The sequence below is a fragment of the Cetorhinus maximus genome, chromosome 11, assembly GCF_964194155.1.
Source record: "Cetorhinus maximus chromosome 11, sCetMax3.hap1.1, whole genome shotgun sequence".
Taxonomy (NCBI): Eukaryota; Metazoa; Chordata; class Chondrichthyes; order Lamniformes; family Cetorhinidae; genus Cetorhinus; species Cetorhinus maximus.
Window position 1 is genome coordinate 26,788,022 of NC_135889.1, and position 12,241 is coordinate 26,800,262.

At 43.0% G+C, this 12,241-nt stretch overlaps 1 protein-coding gene across 2 annotated transcripts in view; it reads left to right on the forward strand.

Annotated features, from left to right (window-relative positions):
• Positions 1–12,241, forward strand: part of cops8 (COP9 signalosome subunit 8) — a 91,691-nt gene that overhangs the window by 15,500 nt on the left and 63,950 nt on the right. The window lies entirely within an intron of this gene.

Here is a 12,241-nt window from a genome sequence, read left to right on the forward strand (position 1 = left end):
ATTTCTCTCATCTCAAAGATACCTGACCATGTTGGCCCTCAGAACACTATGTTGCTGCACTTGGATTATCTCAATAGAGGTCGCAAATCTCCCATGTTCCTAGCATAAATTCAACAGCAGTTCCTAAATGGTTTTGCAAAGTAGCTATTGTCGTATATTGTGGAACCTGTTGAAATGGAAGTATTCCATAGTGCTAAAACTGATAATATTCTGCATTTCATGTTGTTTACTTTGCAAACTGGACTCAACATTAGCAGCCGGCTTAGGAACATAGGAGCATGTGAGTTGGCCTTTTGGCCCTGTGAGCCTGCTCCACCATTCAATGAGATCATATCTGATCTGTCTCAGCTCCACTTTCCTGTCTGCTGCCCATAACCTTTTACTCCCTTGCCCAACAAAAATTTGTCTATTTCTATCTATTTATGCTAATTCAATGAACCAGCTTCCACTACTTTCTGGCAAAGAGAATTCCACACTCCAATGACCCTTTGGGAGAATGTTTTTTCACACCTCTGTCTTAAAAGGGAACCTCTTACTTTAAAATTATGTTCCCCAGTTTTAGACCTCCCAACAAGAGGAAACATGCTCTGGGTATTGACCCTATCAAGTCCCCTCAGGATTTTGTATGTTTCAATAAAGTCACCTCACATTATAGCAGCAATACATAATTTTTGTTTTGTTTATTCATGGGATATAGGTGTTGCTAGCAAGGCGATCTTCCCCATCCCTAATTGCCCTTGAATGTGATAGTGAAGCACTTTCTTGAACTTCTGTAGTCTGTGTGGTGTGGGCACACCTATCATGCTGTCACGTAGGGAGTACCAAGATTTCAACCCAGTGACAACGAAGGCCGGCGATATTTTTTCAAGTCAGGGTGATATGTGGCTTGGGGAATTTGTATGTGGCGGTGTTCCCATGTGTCTGCTGCCCTGGTCGTACTTGGTATTTCAGGTTGTGGATTTGGAAAGTGCTGTCAAAGAAACCTTGGCACATTGTTATAGTGCATTTTCCAGATGGTACACACTGCACTGGTGACTTACCAGGCGAAGTCTGAAATTTGTTCAGGTCATGCTGTGTGTGGGCATGGACTACTTCAGTATTATATTTGGAACTGAACTACATGTAATCAATGAGAATCTCAGATCACTTGACTGGGAGCCCAGACTCCCATAAAAGGATTACTTGAGTGAGTTTGTTGATGCAGGAGAGAAGATTGACAGCTTTATAATGTGAAAATAAGCTTTTTTTCTGCGATCTCTTTTTTCAGTGCCTCAATGTTTATTTGCATAAAATAGAGTTGTCAAATGCTCATAGCTTCTGTTATTGATACCTTAGAGGCCTGGTTGATTGACAATTTTAAAGGGTTGTAGCAACAGCAGTTTTTTTTTAAAGAAAATTGTGAATGGGCATTTTGTCAGCAGTTCTACATGTGTCATTGTTACTATTGGGTTCATTGGCTCTGTACAGAGTGTAAATGGGTGAATGGACATAGAAGTGCTAAGAGTTGACACAATGGATTGGAGGTGGATGGGGGGCATGAATTGGAATGGGGGGGTGTGGGTAAAAGCTTTTGCCCATGCCTTTCAAAAGGTTCCCGAATCTATAGTTCAGGACGCATCAGGGATCCATGAAGGACAAGTCATGGAGAAGCTGGTCCAACTCCACCAAAATTGTGGGCGGATAGGAGATGCCTACCCCTCAGTGGAGCCGTTCGGATTGGAAGCACAGGCTCACTACCCATGACCTTATCCATTGCCAGAGAAAATTTGGGGCACCGGAAATGGGGGTGGGAATCGCGTCTTCCTTGCCATTTTTGAGTGCCCCCACTGCCACTTCTGTTCTGACACAAATGGAGAAAATCCAGGCCAGAGTGTTCAGGAAAGATAGGTAAGGAAGGAAAGGAGGAAGGGTGGCAGTATTGATAAAGTAGTGCTGGAGAGAGAGGATGTTGCAGAGCGGTCAAGGGCAGAACCTATTTGGCAAGAGCTGAGGAAGTAAAAAGGTGCAGTTACATTGCTGGGTATAGCCTGTAGGCCATCAACTAATGGGAAAGATGTAGGGGAACATATTTGCAAGGAACTTAGAGAAGTGTGAGAATTATTTAGTAGTTATAATGGGGAACTGGGAATAATAATATAATAAACGGGGATAATAAGTGTCAATAGTGGAACAATTTAGGGGATGGTGCTCATTGCATCATAAGGTTTAGGTTGGCTATTGAAATGGACAAGAGGAATCCTCTCCTCCAATAGTTAATTGGAGAAGAGCCAACTTCAATGGGGTGAGAATGAATCTGGCCCAGATAAATTGGAAGCGAAGATTGGCAGGCAAATTTGTAACTGAACAATGGACTGCTTTTAAAGAAGAAAGAGTTCAAAGTATATTCCTGCGAGGGGAAAAGAGCAAACAAATCCAGAGCTCCCTGGATGATGAACAGGTTAGAGAGTAAAATGAAGCTGTAAAAGGGTACATATGACAGATGGATAATGTGACAATGGATGATACAACTGAGAATCAGACTCAATATAGGTGCAGAGGGAAATTGAAAAAGCAAATAAGAGAAGCAAAGACAGGATATGAGAAGAGACTGGCTTAAAACAGAATCCAAAAATCTTCTATACGCATATAAACAGTTAAAGGGTGGTAAAAGGAGGAGAGGGGTCGATTAGGGATTGAGAAGGGGATTTATGAAGGGGCCATGGCTGAGGTAGTAAATGAATAGTTTGCATTTGTCTTTACCAAGAAAGATCTGCCCAGGTCATGATAAAAAAGGTCATGCAGCAAAGTTGAAGCCCATGGAATAAATGGGGCAATGGCAGCATGTATATGAAATTGACTGAATGACAGGAAACAGAGAAGGGAGGAAGGGATAAACCAGGGAACTACAGGCCAGTCAGTCTAACCTCTGGTGGGGAAACTATTGGAAGCAATGCCGAGGGACAGAATTAACCTACACTTGGAGAGGCAGGGATTAATCAAGGACAGTCAGCATGGTTTTGTTAAGGGGAGGTCGTGTCTGACCAATTTGATTGAATTTTTCGAAGAGGTGACCAGGTGTGTAGGTGAGTCTGCTTGGACTTCAGCAAGGCTTTTGATAAGGTCCTGCATGGGAGACTGATAACGAAGGTAAGAACCCATGGGATCCAAGGCAATTTGGCAAATTGGATCCAGAATTGGCTGAATGGCAGGAAGCAGAGGGTGATGGTCGAGGGGTGTTTTTGTGACTGGATGCCTGTGTCCAGTGGGGTTGCACAGGAATCGGTGTTGGGTCCCTTGCTGTTTGTGGTATATATAAATGATTTAGACTTGAATGTAGGAGGGTTGATCAGTAAGTTCGCGGATGACACGAAAATTGGTGGGGCGGTAAATAGTGAGGAGCATAGCCTTGGATTACAGGAGGATATAGACAGGCTGGTCAGATGGACTGATCAGTGGCAAATGGAATTTAATCCGGATAAGTGTGAGCTGATGCACTTGGGCAGGACAAACAATGCACAGGAGTATATGATGAATGGTAGGACCTTGGAAAGTACCGAGGATCAGAGGGACCTTGGTGTACATGTCCACCGGTCCCTTAAGGTAGCGTGACAGGTAGATAAGATGGTTAAAGAAGGCAAATGGGATACTTGCCTTTATTGGCCGAGGCATAGAATATAAGAGCAGGGAGTTTATGCTGGAACTGTATAAAATGCTGGTTAGGCCACAGCTAGAGTATTGTGTGCAATTCTGGAATCCATTATAAGAAGGATGTGATTGCACTAGAGAGAGTGCAAAGGAGATTTACCAAGATGTTGCCTGGGCTGGAGAGTTTTAGGTATGAGGAGAGATTGGATAGACTGGGGTTATTTTCCCTGGAGCAGAAGAGATTCAGGGGAGACATGATCGAGGTGTATAAAATTATGAGGGGCATAGATAGGGTAGACAGGAAGGAACTTTTCCCCTTGGTGGAGGGATCAATAACCAGGGGGCGTAGATTTAAGGTAAGGGGCAGGAGGTTTAGAGGGGATGCGAGAAAGAATTCTTTTACCCAGAGGGTGTTGGGAATCTGGAACTCACTGGGAAGGGTGGTAGAGGCAGAAACCCTCATAACATTTAAGAAGTATTTGGATGTGCACTTGCAATGCCATGGTGTACAAGGCTATGGGCCTAGTGCTGGAAAATGGGATTAGAATAGTTAGGCACTTGTTTGACTGGCGCAGGCTCGATGCGCCGAAGGGCCTTTTTCTGTGCTGCAGACCTCTATGACTCTCAGAAAGTAGTGGTGAACATTTGTTTTTTAGACTGGAGGAAGGTTTGTAGTAGAGTTCCCCAGAGGCCAGTGTTGGGGTCCTTGCTCTTCTTGGTATATGTTAATGACCTAGACCTTGGTGTACAGGACACAATTTCAAATTTGTGGATGACAGAGAACTTGGAAGTATTGTGAACTATGAGGAAAATAGTGTTAAACTTTAAAAGGACAGGTTGTCGGAATGCGCAGATGAAACTTAATGCAGGGAAGTGCGAAGTGATGAAGTGATTCATTGGGCAGAATTTTCTGTGCCTGCTGACATCGGGTGTGTTTGGTAATGTGAGTGGGCAATACGGTGAGAAGGCCAAAAATCAGTTTTACAACGTTATGAAACCGGTTTGCAATTGTCCATTTTGCCTGTCAATGGTGGGTTGCATTTCCTGCCCTCGGACATTGGGAACTTCATTGTAATACATTTGCATATCACTATAGGCCCAGCTCGCCGAAATCATTCCCCGACACTGGATCACCCAAGCACATTTGACCTGTTTCACAACTGAACATGTGCGAGCTGCACTTTGCTCGGTACTTTGAGGTTTGCCTTCCTTGCTTTGGGCAGCACTCGTGGTCAACAGCGCCAGGCTTCACAGGCAGCGCAGCATCACTTTTACGGGGGGGCTCGTGGGCAGGTCTCTACTTTTGAGACCAACTGTAAGGCAGGGGTGACTTTTCAATGGCTACAGGACTCGGGTTTGCTTGGGGAAGGAGGAGAAGTGGCCTGAGGCTGCCGGGTTAGGGCTGTACTGGGAAGGGGACGATCCCAGGATGTGTGTGAGGACACTTATTGATTTGCGCAAGTGGGCTCAAGATGGTGAGGGCTGAGGAGGCAGCCTCCAGAGGAGATGAGGCCAGATGGAGATGTGAAAGTTTGTGTGAGAGTGAGTGAGTGGCGATGTCCCTTGAGCTGGCAATGAGTGAGATGCCAGTGAGTGTGAGAATTTAGAGTGATGAGATGGTTGCCTTACATTCAACATTCATCCGTTTTCTGCATTGGATGGCTGACCCCTTCTGTGTGGCGTTGGCACTGACCACCTCTGCCAAGCTGGAGAGGTGACACTGATTGGCCTTCTGCGGCCACATCATGGCAGGCTCCAGTCGTGTCCAGACGGCGTCCCAGGGATGCATCACTGAATCGGGGAGTTGCAATCTTCTTGCCTTTTGGGGCCACGCCTTCTGTACAGCCGTCCTGGGCTGCACTTTACATATGGCGCCCATTGTGAAGAAGTGGCGAGGTGACAGCATGGCAGGCGAATTGGAGGCTTGCCCGTCAGCGAAACGACATGGTTTCCGAGAATGCATGATTAATGAGGCAGAATTGGGATGATACGGCGTGAAAAGCCGCCATTGCGGCCAGTGGGTAGAACGTTCTTTTTCTCGCCTGCTAACCGCACTTAGTGCAACTTGGGACGACTCCGCCCATTATGATAGGAAGAACATGGAGTAGCAATTTAAAATAAAGGCACAATTCTAAAGAGGGTACAGGATTAGAGGGACGTAGGGGTACATGTGCACAACTCATTGAAGGTGGCAGGACAAGTTGAGAATGTGGTTAATAAAGTTATTAGGATCCTGGACTTTATAACTAGGGGCATTGTGTACAAAAGCAAGGACGCTATGATAAAAGCAAAAAACTGCGGATGCTGGAAATCCAAAACAAAAACAAAAATACCTGGAAAAACTCAGCAAGTCTGGCAGCATCCGCGGAGAGGAGCACAGTTAACGTTTCGAGTCTGAATGACCCTTCAACAGTTGAAGGGTCATTCGGACTCGAAACGCTAACCGTGCTCCTCTCCGCAAATGCTGCCAGACCTGCTGAATTTTCCCAGCTATTTTTGTTTTAGATATGATAAACCTGTATAAATATTGGTTTGGCCTCAACTGCAATATTACATCCGGTTCTGAGCACCACAGCAATGTTGACATGAGGAAACCTTATTTACATAGCGAGTGCTTACAATCTCGAATGCACTGTCTGAGAGTGTGGTTGGAGGCAGATTCAATCATGGCATTCAAAAAGGTTTGGTACCTGAAAAGAAAATAAATTGCAGAGCAATAGGGAAAAGACAGAGGAGTGGCACTTGGTGAATTGTTCTTGCAAGAGAGCCAGCATGGAGACAACAGGACAAATGGTAGCCTCCTGGGGCTCAAAGGAAGCCCTCCTAGTTTTAGGGGGTCGGTTAGCTCAGTTGGCTAGACGGCTGGTTTGTGATGCAGAGTGACACCAACAGTGCGGTTCAATTCCTGTACTGGCTGAGTTCATCCATTCATTCATTGATTCTCAATCTCACCCCGCGCCTGAGGTGTGGTGATCCTCCAGTTAAACTCTCCACCAGTCGTCTCTCTTTAATGAGAGAGCAGCCTATGGTCCTCTGGGATTACGGTGACTTAAAAAAAACTATTCTGTGATTCTTGAAATGTGATGATCAAAGCTGAGCAGCTCAAAGTTTTTAGTCTGCCCCCATTATCTTTCAAAATAGCGATTTAAATACATGGTAGTAGATATGAGAGAATACAATTATGCTAAAACTTTGAAACTAGAACTGAGAAGGTTAAGGCTGTCCTGATGATTGAGAGTAAACTTTCACATCTCCATCTGGCCTCATCTCCTCTGGAGACTGCCTCCAGATGGCTGACCTCACCATCTTGAGGCCACTTGCACAGATCAACAAGTGTCCTCACACACAAACTGATTGGTGGTAATTGACCGGATTGGATTTTTCGTGCTTTTTGTGGACAGGACATACCTGGACAATGTTCTACATTATCGGGTGGATACCAGTGTTGGAAATTAAAAAGAAGCGTATTGTCTAAATGATGAGAGATTGTAGATCTCTGAGATTCAGAGGGATCTGGTTGCCCCAGTGCATGAATCACAAAAGGCTAGTACGCAGGTAATTAGGAAAGCTAATAGAATGTTATTGTTTATTGTGAGGGGAATTGAATACAAAAGTAGGGAGTTTATGCTTCAGTTGTACAGGGCATGGTGAGACCAGACCTGGAGTATTGTGTACAGTATTGGTCTCCTTATTTAAGGAAGGATGTAAATGTGTTAGAAGCAGTTAAGAGGTTTACTAAAGTAATATCAGGAATGGGAGGGTTGTCTTATGAGGAAAGATTGGACAAGCTAGGCTTTGTATCCTTTGTGCATTTCCTAATCTTATCACTATTTGAATAATGCTCTGCCATTCTGTTGTTCCTACCAAAGTGGATGACTTCACACATCTCCACGCTATACTGCATCTGCTATATATTTGCCCACTCACTCAGCTTGCCTAAATCGCCTTGAAGCCTCTTAACATCCTCTTCACCACTCACATTCCACCTAGTTTTATGTCATCAACAAACTTTGAAATCATTGATATATATTCTGAATAGCTGGTGCCCAAGCACTGATCCCTGCAGTATCCCATTAGTCACCGCCTGCCACTTCGAAGAAGACCCGTTTATTCCTACTCTGTTTCCTGTCTGTTAACCAATTCTCAATCCATGCCAATATATTACCCCCAATCCCACATGCTTGTCATGAAGAGATTAATGTCTATAATGTTATTGGAAATTATTTTTTTTAAATTGAGTTTTAGTGGGGCCTGTGTCTATGTGTGTCTTAATTGGATTAAAGCCAGGTGCTTTGATGTGTCGAAAGAAGTTGGTTTGAAATAGAAATTAGATAAAACAAAAGCAGAAACAGAAATACCTGGAAAAACTCAGCAGGTCTGGCAGCATCGGCAGAGGAGAGCACAGTTGAGGTTTTGAGTCCTCATGACCCTTCAACAGAACTAAGTAAATAGCTTTTAGCTTTTTGTTTTTATAAATAGGAAAGGGGTGAAATATAAGCTGGTTTGGGAGGCGGTGGTGGGGGGTGGGGGGTGGTTGTTGGGACAAGCAGCCAGTAATAGGTGGAGATAACCAAAAGAAGTCACAGACAAAAGGACAAAGAGGTGTTGAAGGTGGTGATATTATCTAAAGGAATGTGCTAATTAAGAGTGGAAAGCAGGACAGATAAGGTGCAGATAGCTCTAGTGGGGGTGGGGGAATACTAAAAGTGCTAAAAGGTAGAGATAAACAATGGGTGGAAATACATTTAAAAATAATGGAAATAGGTGGGAAAAGAAAAATCTATATAAATTATTGGAAAAAAACAAAAAGGAGGGGGAAGAAATGGAAAGGGGGTGGGGATGGAGGAGAGAGTTCAAGATCTAAAATTGTTGAACTCAATATTCAGTCCGGAAGGCTGTAAAGTGCCTAGTCGGAAAATGAGGTGCTTTCCTCCAGTTTACGTTGGGCTTCACTGGAGCAATGCAGCAAGCCAAGGACAGACATGTGGGCATGAGAGCAGGGTGGAGTGTTGAAATGGCAAGCGACAGGGAGGTCTGGGTAATGCTTGCGGACAGACTGAAGGTGTTCTGCAAAGCGGTCACCCAGTCTGCGTTTGGTCTCTCCAATGTAGAGGAAACCGCATTGGGAGCAATGAATGCAGTAGATTAGGTTGAGGGAAGTGCAAGTGAAATGCTGCTTCACTTGAAAGGAGTGTTTGGGCCCTTGGATGGTGAGGAGAGAGGAAGTGAAGGGGCAGGTGTTGCATTTTCTGCGGTCGCGTGAGGGCGGATGCGCGGGAGATGGGCCGGACACGGTTGAGGGCCCTGTCAACCACTGTGTGTGGAAAACCTAATTAATATTAAATTAATATTAATAGTAATTAGATAAACATGGGGAAGAAACATAAGTGTCAAGGGGGCAATTTGCATTTTTAAATAAAACATTCAAAAGAATGGGTGAAATCTTGCACCTTGCTTGGCATCTTCTAGCTATGTGTTTATTTTTTTCAGCTTACTAATAAAATTGGTGGAATCAAAGGATGTTATTGTTAGGAGAGGTAAAATTAAAAACCTAGTAATACAATGGAAAATTTACATTCAAAAAGAAAGATATAAAGGAGAAAGGAGATTGTGTGTAAGGTAGAAGCATTTTAAGATCCATCAAGTGTGAGAAACCTCCAGCCTGTTAAACTTCAAGTCTGCCTGCAAGGACCCAGAGCTGAAACAAACACATTTTGAATGCGACTGTCCGGGGTGTGCTCTGCCAGGTGTCTCTTTAAATCTATGAGTTTTACTAAGATAAAAGCAAAATACTGCGGATGCTGGAAATCTGAAACAAAAACAAAAATAGCTGGAAAAACTCAGCAGGTCTGACAGCATCTGTGGAGAGGAAGACAGAGTTAATGTTTCGAGTCCGTCTGACTCTTCATCAGAACTAAAGAGAAATAGAAATGTGGTGAAATATAAGCTGTTTATGGCGGGTGGGACAGGTGGAGATGGATGGAGGAATGGATGGAAATAAATCTTAAAAATAATAATCGAAATAGGTGGGAAAAGAAAACTATATATATAAAAATATATAATTATTAGAAAAAAGGGGATCAAAAAGAGGTGAGGATTTCTACCCTTAATGTCACCATTAGCACATCCTTTAGCTAATATCACCACCGTTAACACCCCTTTGACCTTTTTGTTTATGACATCTTTGGCAACCTCTCCTTTACCTCCACCTATCACTGGCCCTCTATCCAGCTCCACCTGTCTCACCCCCCTTAAACAGCTTATATTTCACCACACTTCTATTTCTCTTTAGTTCTGATGAAGAGTCAAACGGACTCAAAACGTTAACTCTGTACTCCTCTCCACAGATGCTATCAGACCTGCTGAGTTTTTCCAGCTATTTTTGTTTTTGTATGAGTTTTACTGTTGCCTTAATGGGGGTGTAACTGAGAGTCAGATTAATTAGGGGATTTTTGTAGTTATTAAAGTAGTAATTCTGTAGACGTGTGTGTACTTACAATTTTTCTGGTATTAATAAATGTTTAATTTAGTTTTATAAAAAACCTTTTGAGACTGGTTTTGTTACTACTGAATTCAAAGCCTGCATCACGAAACGTACAAATTGCAAAAATGGGTTATGACAGTTGTTCAAGTTTCCCTCTGAGATTTGAGCAACTCAGCCTTTACCATCGGCTGTGTCATAATAGTGCTTTAATTTTACACACTAGCCTCTTATGTGGGACTCCATCAAAAACTTTCTGAAAATCCAAATATGCTACATCCACTGTTTCTCCGATACTTATTCTACTCGTTACATCCTCAAAAACTCCGAGGTTTGCCAAATATGATTTCCCTTTCATAAATCCATGTTGACTTTGTCTAATCCCCTTGATATTTTCTAAGTGTCATATTATCACATCCTTATTTGCTATATTCAATCCTTGCATTGAAGTAGACAGTTTTGAGCACTGGCAATTTTTTTTTTGGTTTCTAACCTTTGCCTTCCAGACTCATCCACTAATTTTCTGCCTTCCATTTTCATTTCTGATTTTGACCCAACTGAATTGACCTTGGATCCCAATCCCCCTGCCAAACTAGTTTAAACCCTTGCCAAAAGCACTAAAAAAATGCCCCCCCCAAAGAACCCAATCCCAGCTCTGTTCATGTGCAACCCGTCTGACCTGTACAAGTCCATCTCCCCCAGAGCCAGCCCCAAGAATCTAAAGCCCTCCCTCCTGGACCAACTTTCCAGCCACACATTTATCTATCTTATCCTCCTACTCCTGTACTGACTTGCGCATGACACTGGGAGTAACCTGGAGATTACTACACTTGAGGTCCGGCTTGCTAGTTTTCTATCTAGCTCCCTAAATTGCAAGGCAACATCCCTTTTTCAACCTATGTCGTTGGTTCCAATTTGGCTGCCACAAATTACCTGATATCTGGTATTGCATGTTGACCAGTTTTCTGGAAGGTTCCAACTGGAATAGAATTAAGACATGCCCAGACATCCTCCTATTGAATTTTGCACCTGCTGATGTCAAGAACTACTTCAAAATATTTAATGAAACTGCACTGGACCTCACATTTGCATTTCTATAAAGCTACCTCTCAAGCAGAGACAGACAGTCTGCCAGGATAATAGCTGTATGGAGAGAAGGTGCTCTTCCTATCTTATTAATATGGATAATGGACCATTCAGAAGTTAATGGCTAGGACATTACAGAATTTAATAAATCGGCCATGGAACAATAAGTCTACCTAGACTTGAGCTAAACAAATACCTTCTGAAATCATTATGGGGCAAGAGGTCAGATGACGAGAGTAACTATTTGTAAAAATCTCTCTTATTACAACACACAAGCTGCTAAGGAGTAATTTGGAAGGAAACTGCAAATGGGGCAGTGATGATCTCCCTTCTCTCCCAAATTAAGACCCCATCTCTATTAAGGTTTGAAATTCAGCACAGAGATAGAAAATTTTCCATCAAAAGGAACATCAGGTGCAAAAATCATCGACTTTTGGAAAAGACGGATTACATTTAAAAAAAAAGAATGTGCCCAGTATTGCAGCTTATGTGGGCTTCAATTCCTGCAATTTCAAGATCACCATGAAGAAATATCTGCCGCAGCCACACATACCAGCAAAGGACTCAGAAACTTTGAACTCTTTTTTCGTTTTTGTATTGAACTTTAATTTGGCTGAGAAATTAATTTCCAATTGTACAACTTGTAATTCTGCATTCTTGTGTGTGGATTTATGTGTTGTGCAGGTCGAGATGTGGGTTTACCTTTTTAAACATTTTTAGATCTTTACCTGAGTGGGTTTTTAAGTCAATAAAAACTGTTTGTGGTTTAAACTCAAGAAAGCCTGCCAGACTAGTTTCTTTACAATCAGCGCATACATGGTTAAGCACAGATATTGAGTAAACACTATCAGCCTTGCTAAATTCACAGAGAGCCGTAACAGCCAGACTTGGAGTGGGTATAATAGGAGAGTAACTTTCAGCCCTCCTCATGGGATCGTAACACATGCTTGAAAGTTGATGCTGTGCAGCATGCAGAACCACTAGACCTGGCTCAGAATATTAGTGGAACAGATGAAGGGACAACTGGGGAGGCGGCAGCATAGTGGTATT